We start from the raw sequence: 12113 nt of genomic DNA, 5'->3' as shown, positions 1-12113 counted from the left end.
GTGAAAATGAGGCGTTGCTTGTTAAACCGTTAAGTGTAGCTGGAGCTGGGCCTGAACACCACACACTTCCCTCTTTCTCACTTTTTCAATACAGTGGAATAAAAAGGGTTATGCCAGGAGTACTCTGCCTGAAAGAGATCAATTATGCCAACAAAGGGTACAGAAAGGCAGAAAGTGTACAATGCAGTGTAGCCAAAAGATATTGCTTTTGTTGTGTTGAACTTGACATTGATCACGTGTGAGTGAGGGGGGGATTAATAAAAAATTTTACTCAGTGAATGTTATTTTTGCACACATGTAGCCTTGTGCACTTGATCGATGTCTTACTAAAGTTTCCACTATAATAGAGCAAAAATAGAATGCCTGTTTGTTTCATTCTATTTCTACTTAAGATGTTTTTTCCCCAAGTGCAATATTTAGATGTGTGTGTGGTCACAAGCGTTCTATTATAAAGGCTGTCATGGTAACTGCAATATTAGTGTATTGTTTTTTTTCTCAAGACTTGAGTGTCATTAGCAATAAAGTCTAGGCAACAAATAACATTGGATTAGCTGTGAGTTAGGTTTACATCAACCACTTTTTATTTTACACACAGAGACTGATCATGTAGATCATATTCTGTTGTTTAATTAGTTAACCTGCATTTCCTCCTAGCAGGGATTTATTTTTACATGTTTGGGCCCTCACCAGTTTGCATCCCTGTATTTACATTGACTCGGTACTGGGACCCCCTGTATATAGCCCGTTATTGTTATTTTTGTGTTACTTTTTGTATTTTTATTACTTACATTTATTTGGTAAATATTTTCTTAACTCTTTCTTGAACTGCGCTGTTGGTTAAGGGCTTGTAAGTAAGCATTTCACTGTAAGGTCTACACGTTGTATTCGGCGCAGGTGACAAAGTTTGATTTGATACGGTGACAAGATCCTGTGCCCCATTGTTATGCCATTCATCCGCCACCATCCCCTCATGTTTCGGCATGATAATGCACAGCTCCATGTTGCAAGGCTCTGTACACAATTCCTGGAAGCTGAAAATATCCCAGTTCTTCCATGGCCTGCATACTCACCAGACATGCCACCCATTGAGCACGTTAAGGATGCTCTGGATCGACGGGTACGACAACATGTTCCAGTTCCCACCTATATCTAGCAACTTCACACAGCCATTGAAGAGGGACAACCTTCTACAGGCCACAATCAACAGCTTTATCAACTCTATGCAAAGGAGATGTGTCACGCTGCATGAGGCAAATGGTGGAGACACCAAATACTGACTGGTTTTCTGATCCACGCCCCTATCTTTTTTTTAAGGTATCTGTGACCAACAGATGCATATCTGTATTCCCAGTCATGTGAAATCCATAGATTAGGGCCTAATGAAATATATTTCAATTGGCTGATTTCCTTATATGAACTGTAATTAGGTAAAATCTTTGAAATTGTTGTTACATTCATATTTTTGTTCAGTGTAGTATTCCATCATACATAACCTATTGTACTGGAGAATTGCTGACAATATTGCTGATTACTGTAATTATATTTTATTAGCTTTTCTAATGAATTTTGACTTCCTCTGCATTGACATAAAGTGAAATGTTTGCTTCTGTATCCCCAGAGCTCTGTGTAAATGCACTTCATATGTACAGGCCTAATTGCAATAGAAGAGGTGTATATAGAGTACCACAGTATGAGTCATAATACCCATAAAACCTTTGAAACACGTAAAATAAGGGCTGTGTTTCGTGTTAGCTTACCCTGGTGTGACGTTTTGATAACTATGTAAATCTCTCTCGGACAAGGTGACTTTTATCAATATATTCTACTGTATCCCCCACAAATGAAATGCTAATTAGCTGCTAATATTGCTATCATAAATAACTACAAATGTCATGATGATCTGAATCGAGGAAAATGTAAGAATTTCTGGATTAACTGTCTGTTATCTACATTTAGTAATTAAGAAATATTGGGCAAGTTTTAAATTGACACAATACCTGTTAGCCAAGGTGTCATCTAGAGATGACGTGCAGGAGCTTGCAGGGATTTAGTACCAAGATGGTGCCGGAGAACAAGGACATTTTACATATTCCTAACCAATTGTGTTTTTTGTTTGCTTCTTTGCGTTGTTTGTAACTTATTTTTACTTATTTTGTACAAAATGTTTCTGCTACCATCTCTTATGACTGAAAATAACTTCTGGACATAAGAACTGCGATTACTCACCACGGACTGACAGAATTATTTTTTTTCTTTAACGGTTCAGACGAGCACCATGTGAACGAAATATAGTGCTTTCCCGGGAACAGGCCCAGATCCCCGTCATTTGTGTGAAGAGAAGGCGGAGAAAAAGGGGCCCGGAGGGCGGGTTGCCTTCTGAGAATTCGTAGGCGATTGAATAAACCCCCACTTCCTTCCATTCTGCTAGCAAAAGTGCAATCTTTGGAAAATTAAATCAATAACCTACTCGGAAGATTAAACTACCAACGGGACATTCAAAACTGTAATATCTTATGCTTCACGGAGTCGTGGCTGAACGACGACATTATCAACATACAGCTGGCTGGTTATACGCTGTATAGGCAGGATAGAACAGCGGCGTCTGGTAAGACAAGGGGCGGCGGACTATGTATTTTGTAAATAACAGCTGGTGCACGATATCTAAGGAAGTCTCGAGGTTTTGCTCGCCTGAGGTATAGTATCTCATGAGAAGCTGTAGACCACACTATCTACCCATAGAGTTTTCATCTGTATTTTTCGTAGCTGTCTACATACCACCATAGACTGATGCTGGCACTAGGACCGCACTGAATGAGGTGTATCCTGCCATAAGCAAACAGGAAAACACTCACCCAGAGGCGGCGCTACTAGTAGCCTGGGACTTTAATACAGGGAAACATAAATCTGTCTTACCAAATTTCTATCAGCATGTTAAATGTGCAACCAGTGGGGAAAAAACTCTGGACCATCTTTACTCCACACATAGAGACGCATACAAAGCCCTCGCTCGCCCTCCATTTGGCAAATCTGACCATAATTCTAAATTCTATCCTCTTGATTCCTGCTTACAAGCAAAAATTAAAGCAGGAAGAATCAGTGACTTGAAAAAGTGGTTAGATGAAGCAGATGCTAAACTACAGGACTGTTTTTCTAGCACAGACTGGAACATGTTCCGGGATTCCTCCGATGGCATTGCGGAGTACACCACATCAGTCATTGGCTTTATCAATAAGTGCATCGATGACGTCGTCCCCACAGTGACCGTACGTACATACCCCAACCAGGAGCCATGGATTACAGGCAACATCCGCACTGAGCTAAAGGCTAGAGCTGCCGCTTTCAAGGAGCAGGACTCTAACCAGGAAACTTATAAGAAATCCCACTATGCTCTCCGACGAACCATCAAACAGGCAAAGCGTCAATACAGGACTAAGATCGAACCGTACTACACCAGCTCTGATGCTCGTCGGATGTGGCAGGGCTTGCAAACCATTACAGACTACAAAGGGAAGCACAGCCGAGAGCTGCCCAGTGACACAAGCCTACCAGACAAGCTAAACTACTTCTATGCACGCTTCGAGGAAAATAACACTGAAACATGCATGAGAGCACCAGACATTCCAGAAGACTGTGATTACGCTCTACGCAGCCGATCTGAATAAGACCTTTAAACAGGTCAACATTCACAAGGCCGCAGGGCCAGATGGATTACCAGGACGTGTACTGCGAGCATGCATTGACCAACTGGCAAGTGTCTTCACTGACATTTTCAATGCCTCCCTGTCTGAGTCTGTAATACCAACATGTTTTATGCAGACCACCATAGTCCTTGTGCCCAAGAACATTAAGGTAACCTGCCTAAATGACTACCGACCCGTTGCACTCACGTCTGTAGCCATGAAGTGCTTTGAAAGGCTGGTCATTGCTCACGTCAACACCATTATCCCAGATATCCTAGACCCTTGTTTGTCACATGCGCCGAATACAACAGGTGTAGACCTTACTGTGAAATTCATACTTACAAGCCCGTAACTCTATTTCTTGAACTGCATTGTTGGTTAAGATTATATTTACTAAATAAACTAAAGTAATTAAATAAAAAGTAACACAATAAAATAACAATAACGAGGCTATATAATGGGTGTACCGGTACCAAGTCAATGTACGGGTTAGTCGAGGTAATTTGTACATGTTGGTTGAGGTAAAGTGAATATGCGTAGATAATAAACAGTGAGTAGCAGCAGTGTAAACACAAAGGGGGCGGGGGAAGTCAATGTAAATAGTCCAGGTGGCCATTTGATTAATTGTTCAGCAATCTGATCGAACCCCAGGCTGTAGTGATGCCGCAACACTGTGATGCAGTGCCTTAGACTGCTGCGCCACTCGGTAGGCCAAATGTACATTTTTGAAAAGCATGAGTTAAAACACTGTCCAAGCTCTGTCCCACTCCCAAACTAATATCAACCAGGAATACACTGGGTATGACACCTCTCCTTCAGCTCTCCTCCTTTTCTTTCCTCTCTTTTCCTCTCCTCTCCCAGCTCATCCTTCACTTTAGGTCTTAACATGCCTGCCCCATCTGGGTTGTTGACATGCCTGGGTTGTTAACATGCCTGGGTTATTAACAAGCCTGCCCCATCTGGGTTGATAACATTTTACATTTACATTTAAGTCATTTAGCAGACGCTCTTATCCAGAGCGACTTACAAAATGGTGCATTCACCTTATGATATCCAGTGGAACAACCACTTTACAATAGTGCATCTAAATCTTTTAAGGGGGGGAGGGGGTTAGAAGGATTACTTTATCCTATCCTAGGTATTCCTTAAAGAGGTGGAGTTTCAGGTGTCTCCGGAAGGTGGTGATTGACTCCGCTGTCCTGGCGTCGTGAGGGAGCTTGTTCCACCATTGGGGTGCCAGAGCAGCGAACAGTTTTGACTGGGCTAAGCGGGAACTGTGCTTCCTCAGAGGTAGGGGGGCCAGCAGGCCAGTGGTGGATGAACGCAGTGCCCTTGTTTGGGTGTAGGGCCTGATCAGAGCCTGAAGGTATGGAGGTGCCGTTCCCTTCACAGCTCCGTAGGCAATCACCATGGTCTTGTAGCGGATGCGAGCTTCAACTGGAAGCCAGTGGAGAGAGCGGAGGAGCGGGGTGACGTGAGAGAACTTGGGAAGGTTGAACACCAGACGGGCTGCGGCGTTCTGGATGAGTTGTAGGGGTTTAATGGCACAGGCAGGGAGCCCAGCCAACAGCGAGTTGCAGTAATCCAGACGGGAGATGACAAGTGCCTGGATTAGGACCTGCGCCGCTTCCTGTGTGAGGCAGGGTCGTACTCTGCGAATGTTGTAGAGCATGAACCTACAGGATCGGGTCACCGCCTTGATGTTAGTGGAGAACGACAGGGTGTTGTCCAGGATCACGCTAACATGCCTGTGTTCTTAACATGCCTGCCCATCTGGTGGCGGGGCACTGGAACAACAACTGTGTTCCGGGCCAGACTAGGAGGTTTCTCTGGAATCCACAGGTAAATTGCGGGAAAGTCATTGGTTGGCCAGACTTCAGGTGGCCTGGGGATCAAATGCAGCTGGTTGGATGGCAGTGGTAGGAACAGTTGGCCAGGGGGTCTTGTTCTGCCCCGCCGGTCCGCACTCTGGGAGCAGCCCCCTTTAACTGGAGTTCAGGACCAGACACACTGTAATCTTAGAAATCAAGGCTCTTTACTAAAACTTTACAAATTTTAGTGAGTGAGAACTATAATAGTTTTAGTAAGTGAGACACTTACTGACTGGTGTGTTCCTCAGCAGCAGATGGCTTCTACAGGGGCTGGGTAGGGTGGTCTGGCTGGGAGCCTCTTCTACAGGGGCTGGGTAGGGTGGTCTGGCTGGGAGTCTCTTCTACATGGGCTGGGTAGGGTTGTCTGGCTGGGAGTCTCTTCTACAGGGGCTGGGTAGGGTGGTCTGGCTGGGAGCCTCTTCTACTTCAGGTTTTATGGGCAGGGTGGTCTGGCTGGGAGTCTCTTCTACAGGGGCTGGGTAGGGTGGTCTGGCTGGGAGTCTCTTCTACAGGGGCTGGGTAGGGTGGTCTGGCTGGGAGCCTCTTCTACAGGGTCTGGGCAGGGTGGTCTGGCTGGGAGTCTCTTCTAAAAACGGGGTCAGGTAGTGGGTTAGTGGGTTACTGCTCCTAGACAGAGGGGGCCTACAGGTAGTGGGTTAGTGTGTTACTGCTCCTGGACAGAGGGGTCTACAGGTAGTGGGTTAGTGTGTTACTGCTCCTAGACAGAGGGGGTCTACAGGTAGTGGGTTAGTGTGTTACTGCTCCTAGACAGAGGGGGTCTACAGGTAGTGGGTTAGTGGGTTACTGCTCCTAGACAGAGGGGGTCTACAGGTAGTGGGTTAGTGTGTTACTGCTCCTAGACAGAGGGGGTCTACAGGTAGTGGGTTAGTGTGTGTTACTGCTCCTAGACAGAGGGGGTCTACAGGTAGTGGGTTAGTGTGTGTTACTGCTCCTAGACAGAGGGGGTCTACAGGTAGTGGGTTAGTGTGTTACTGCTCCTAGACAGAGGGGGTCTACAGGTAGTGGGTTAGTGTGTGTTACTGCTCCTAGACAGAGGGGGTCTACAGGTAGTGGGTTAGTGTGTGTTACTGCTCCTAGACAGAGGGGGTCTACAGGTAGTGGGTTAGTGTGTTACTGCTCCTAGACAGAGGGGGTCTACAGGTAGTGGGTTAGTGTGTGTTACTGCTCCTAGACAGAGGGGGTCTGCAGGTAGTGGGTTAGTGTGTGTTACTGCACCTAGACAGAGGGGGTCTACAGGTAGTGGGTTAGTGTGTGTTACTGCACCTAGACAGAGGGGGGTCTACAGGTAGTGGGTTAGTGTGTGTTACTGCTCCTAGACAGAGGGGGTCTACAGGTAGTGGGTTAGTGTGTGTTACTGCTCCTAGACAGAGGGGGTCTACAGGTAGTGGGTTAGTGTGTTACTGCTCCTAGACAGAGGGGGTCTACAGGTAGTGGGTTAGTGTGTTACTGCTCCTAGACAGAGGGGTCTACAGGTAGTGGGTTAGTGTGTGTTACTGCTCCTAGACAGAGGGGGTCTACAGGTAGTGGGTTAGTGTGTGTTACTGCTCCTAGACAGAGGGGGTCTACAGGTAGTGGGTTAGTGTGTGTTACTGCACCTAGACAGAGGGGGTCTACAGGTAGTGGGTTAGTGTGTGTTACTGCTCCTAGACAGAGGGGGTCTACAGGTAGTGGGTTAGTGTGTGTTACTGCACCTAGACAGAGGGGGTCTACAGGTAGTGGGTTAGTGTGTGTTACTGCTCCTAGACAGAGGGGGTATACAGGTAGTGGGTTAGTGTGTGTTACTGCTCCTAGACAGAGGGGGTCTACAGGTAGTGGGTTAGTGTGTTACTGCTCCTAGACAGAGGGGGTCTACAGGTAGTGGGTTAGTGTGTGTTACTGCTCCTAGACAGAGGGGGTCTACAGGTAGTGGGTTAGTGTGTGTTACTGCTCCTAGACAGAGGGGGTCTACAGGTAGTGGGTTAGTGTGTTACTGCTCCTAAACAGAGGGGGTCTACAGGTAGTGGGTTAGTGTGTGTTACTGCTCCTAGACAGAGGGGGTCTGCAGGTAGTGGGTTAGTGTGTGTTACTGCACCTAGACAGAGGGGGTCTACAGGTAGTGGGTTAGTGTGTGTTACTGCACCTAGACAGAGGGGGTCTACAGGTAGTGGGTTAGTGTGTTACTGCTCCTAGACAGAGGGGGTCTACAGGTAGTGGGTTAGTGTGTGTTACTGCTCCTAGACAGAGGGGGTCTACAGGTAGTGGGTTAGTGTGTGTTACTGCTCCTAGACAGAGGGGGTCTACAGGTAGTGGGTTAGTGTGTGTTACTGCTCCTAGACAGAGGGGGTCTGCAGGTAGTGGGTTAGTGTGTGTTACTGCACCTAGACAGAGGGGGTCTACAGGTAGTGGTTTAGTGTGTGTTACTGCTCCTAGACAGAGGGGGTCTACAGGTAGTGGGTTAGTGTGTGTTACTGCTCCTAGACAGAGGGGGTCTACAGGTAGTGGGTTAGTGTGTTACTGCTCCTAGACAGAGGGGGTCTGCAGGTAGTGGGTTAGTGTGTGTTACTGCACCTAGACAGAGGGGGTCTACAGGTAGTGGGTTAGTGTGTGTTACTGCTCCTAGACAGAGGGGGTCTACAGGTAGTGGGTTAGTGTGTGTTACTGCTCCTAGACAGAGGGGGTCTACAGGTAGTGGGTTAGTGTGTGTTACTGCTCCTAGACAGAGGGGGTATACAGGTAGTGGGTTAGTGTGTGTTACTGCACCTAGACAGAGGGGGTCTACAGGTAGTGGGTTAGTGTGTGTTACTGCACCTAGACAGAGGGGGTCTACAGGTAGTGGGTTAGTGTGTTACTGCTCCTAGACAGAGGGGGTCTGCAGGTAGTGGGTTAGTGTGTGTTACCGCTCCTAGACAGAGGGGGTCTACAGGTAGTGGGTTAGTGTGTGTTACCGCTCCTAGACAGAGAGGGGTCTACAAGTAGTGGGTTAGTGTGTGTTACTGCTCCTAGACAGAGGGGGTCTACAGGTAGTGGGTTAGTGTGTGTTACTGCTCCTAGACAGAGGGGGTCTACAGGTAGTGGGTTAGTGTGTGTTACTGCTCCTAGACAGAGGGGGTTTACAGGTACTGTCATTGAGATAATTCAAAACGAACTGATCTTTTTCAAGGTCAGTGTCGCAAAAAGAAGCATTCTTGCGTTCTAACTACCCGCTATTCAAAGTGCTCTGAACAAATGAAGGGAATCGTTCACAAACATTTGCCCATTCTAAGATCCAATGACAGTATTGGTAATGTGTTTTTCGGACCATCCCTTGGTCGTATTCTCGCGGGGCAGAAACCTCAGCGATCAACTGGTAAACTCTGATTTACCACCCCAAGATATCCTTGCACAATGTTTATTTGCGCCCCTACTAGATGGAAACTACATGTGTAATGGCTGTGCTCAATGCAATGGCACTTACAAATGTAGATCCTTCAAACACCCACAAACAGGGAAACAGATCCCAATCAAAGGTGTTATCACGTGCTCCACTAAGGGAGTTATTTATCTTATAACTTGTTCTTGTGGTAAAAATGATGTGGGTAAAACAAAGCAGAAATTAAAAGCGCGAATCTCAGAGCATCGTAGCACCATTAGGTGCAAAAACTCAACTTACCCAGTTGCGGCCCACTTTTTGGAAGCGAACCACTAGTTTTCGTCCCTACGTTATATCGGCATCGAACATTTCACCCTCCCTAGGAGAGGGGGTGACCTCGACAATTTATTGTTAAAACGAGAGGCTGCCTGCATCTTTAATTTAAAGACCCTTGCTCCCTTCAGTCTCAATGTAGACTTTGATCTGAAGCCATTCTTGTGAGTATTGTGATTTTGCTATTCATTGTAAATGTTTGTCGGCCTATGTAGCCAAATTGTTTCTATGATCGTATGCTATCATTCATGTTTTTTGTATGTTATTTTTATTTCTCCAAATTAACCAATGATATCAGGCCACACCCGGCCATGATTACAGACACCTGTGTGCGTCCTTTGACACTATATAAACTAGTGACCCGCAGTGTTTGTCATTATACCCTGATGAAGACAGCTTGTCTGTCGAAACGTTTGATATTAGGTTATTCAATTATTGCATCTGAGCTCCAGAGTGTGCGGCTCTCCTTTTCAAGTGTTCTACTCTGCTAGCCAGCACCTCGCCTAAACAGGTGTGCGTTTCTTTTGCCTCCCCTAACCCGGACGACGCTGGGCCAATTGTACGCCGACCCTATGGGACTCCCGGTCAAAGCCGGTTGTGACACAGCCTGGGATCGAGTAGACCGCTACGCCACTTGTGAGGCTGTCACGTCTGGGCTGCAGGGAGGAAATCAGGGAGGAAATCGAAGCAGTGAAAGAGGAGCGACGATACTACGAGGCTCTATATGCACCGAAAGGCAAGGCTGAGAGGCAGCCCCAAAAAATGTTTAGGGGGGGCACAAGGGGAGTTGGGCAGAGTCAGGTTGGAGTCCTGAGACAACTTCCCGTGCTTACTGTGGGGAGCAAGTGATGGAGCAGACACCGTACTTTGCGGTGAAGTGCACTGTGTCGTCAGGGCGCATTCAAAGGCCGGTGCGAACTGTGCCCTCACCCCGCAGTTATCGAGCGGAGTTGAGCATCCAGCCAGGGCGGGTTGTGCAGGCCGTGCGCTCCAGACCTCCAGTGCGCCTCCAAGACCCAGTGTACCCTGTGCCTGCTCCGTGCACTCTTCCTCCTGTGTGCCACCATAGCCCAGTACGTCCTGTTCCTGCTCCCCGCACTAGCCCGAAAGTGCGTGTTACTAGCCTGGCGCCTCCTATGCCAGTCCCACGTAGCAGACCTCCAGTGCGCCTCCAAGGCCCAGTGTTCCCTGTGCCTGCTCAGCGCACTCTTCCTCCAGTGCGCCTCCATAGCCCGGTAGGGCCGGTGCCTGCTTTGAGCACGCGGTCCGCAGTGCGTCTCCCCAGTCTGGTGAGATCAGTTCCAGCACCCCGTAGGAAGCCTCTAGTGATGGTCAACGGTCCGACGTCTCCAGCGATAATCCATGGCATGAAGCCTCCAGTGATGATCCATGGCCCGGAGCCTGTAGTGTTAATCCATGGCACGAAGCCTCCAGTGATGATCCATGGCCCGGAGCCTGTAGGGATGATCCAAGGCACGAAGCCTCCAGTGATGATCCATGGCCCGGAGCTTGTAGGGATGATCCATGGCACGAAGCCTCCAGTGATAATCCATGGCCTGGAGCCTCCTGTGATAATCCATGGCCCGGAGCCTCCAGTGATGATCCATGGCACAAAGCCTCCAGTGATTATCCATGACGCGGAACCAGTAATCAAATCAAATTTATTTTATATAGCCCTTCGTACATCAGCTGATATCTCAAAGTGCTGTACAGAAACCCAGCCTAAAACCCCAAACAGCAGGCAATGCATGTGAAAGAAGCACGGTGGCTAGGAAAAACTCCCTAGGAAAAACTCCCTAGAAAGGCCAAAAACCTAGAAAGAAACCTAGAGAGGAACCAGGCTATGAGGGGTGGCCAGTCCTCTTCTGGCTGTGCCGGGTGGATATTATAACAGAACATGGTCAAGATGTTAAAATGTTCATAAATGACCAGCATGGTCAAATAATAATAATCATAGTAGTTGTCGAGGGTGCAACAAGCACGTCCGGTGAACAGGTCAGGGTTCCATAGCCGCAGGCAGAACAGTTGAAACTGGAGCAGCAGCACGGCCAGGTGGACTGGGGACAGCAAGGAGTCATCATGCCAGGTAGTCCTGAGGCATGGTCCTAGGGCTCAGGTCCTCCGAGAGAAAGAAAGAAAGAGAGAAAGAGAGAATTAGAGAGAGCATATTTAAATTCACACAGGACACCGGATAAGACAAGAGAAATACTCCAGATGTAACAGACTGACCCTAGCCCCCCGACACAAACTACTGCAGCATAAATACTGGAGGCTGAAACAGAAGGGATCAGAAGACACTGTGGCCCCATCCGATGATACCCCCCGGACAGGGCCAAACAGGCAGGATATAACCCCACCCACTTTGCCAAAGCACAGCCCCCACACCACTAGAGGGATGTCTCCAACCACCAACTTACCGTCCTAAGACAAGGCCGAGTATAGCCCACAAAGATCTCCGCCATGGCACAACCCAAGGGGGGGGGGGAGGCGCCAACCCAGACAGGATGACCACGTCAGTGACTCAACCCACTCAAGTGACGCACCCCTCCCATGGACGGCATGGAAGAACACCAGTAAGCCAGTGACTCAGCCCCTGTAATAGGGTTAGAGGCAGAGAATCCCAGTGGAGAGAGGGGAACCGGCAAGGCAGAGACAGCAAGGGCGGTTCGTTGCTCCAGCCTTTCCGTTCACCTTCACACTCCTGGGCCAGACTATACTTAATCATAGGACCTATTGAAGAGATAAGTCTTCAGTAAAGACGTAAAGGTTAAGACTGAGTCTGCGTCTCTCACATGGGTAGGCAGACCATTCCATAAAAATGGAGCTCTATAGGAGAAAGCCCTACCTCCAGCCGTTTGCTTAGAAATTCTAGGGACAATT

The sequence above is a fragment of the Salmo salar genome, chromosome ssa09 (assembly GCF_905237065.1).
Source record: "Salmo salar chromosome ssa09, Ssal_v3.1, whole genome shotgun sequence".
Lineage (NCBI taxonomy): Eukaryota > Metazoa > Chordata > Actinopteri > Salmoniformes > Salmonidae > Salmo > Salmo salar.
The sequence above is the reverse complement of the archived record's forward strand: the minus strand, read 5'-3'. Positions refer to the sequence as shown.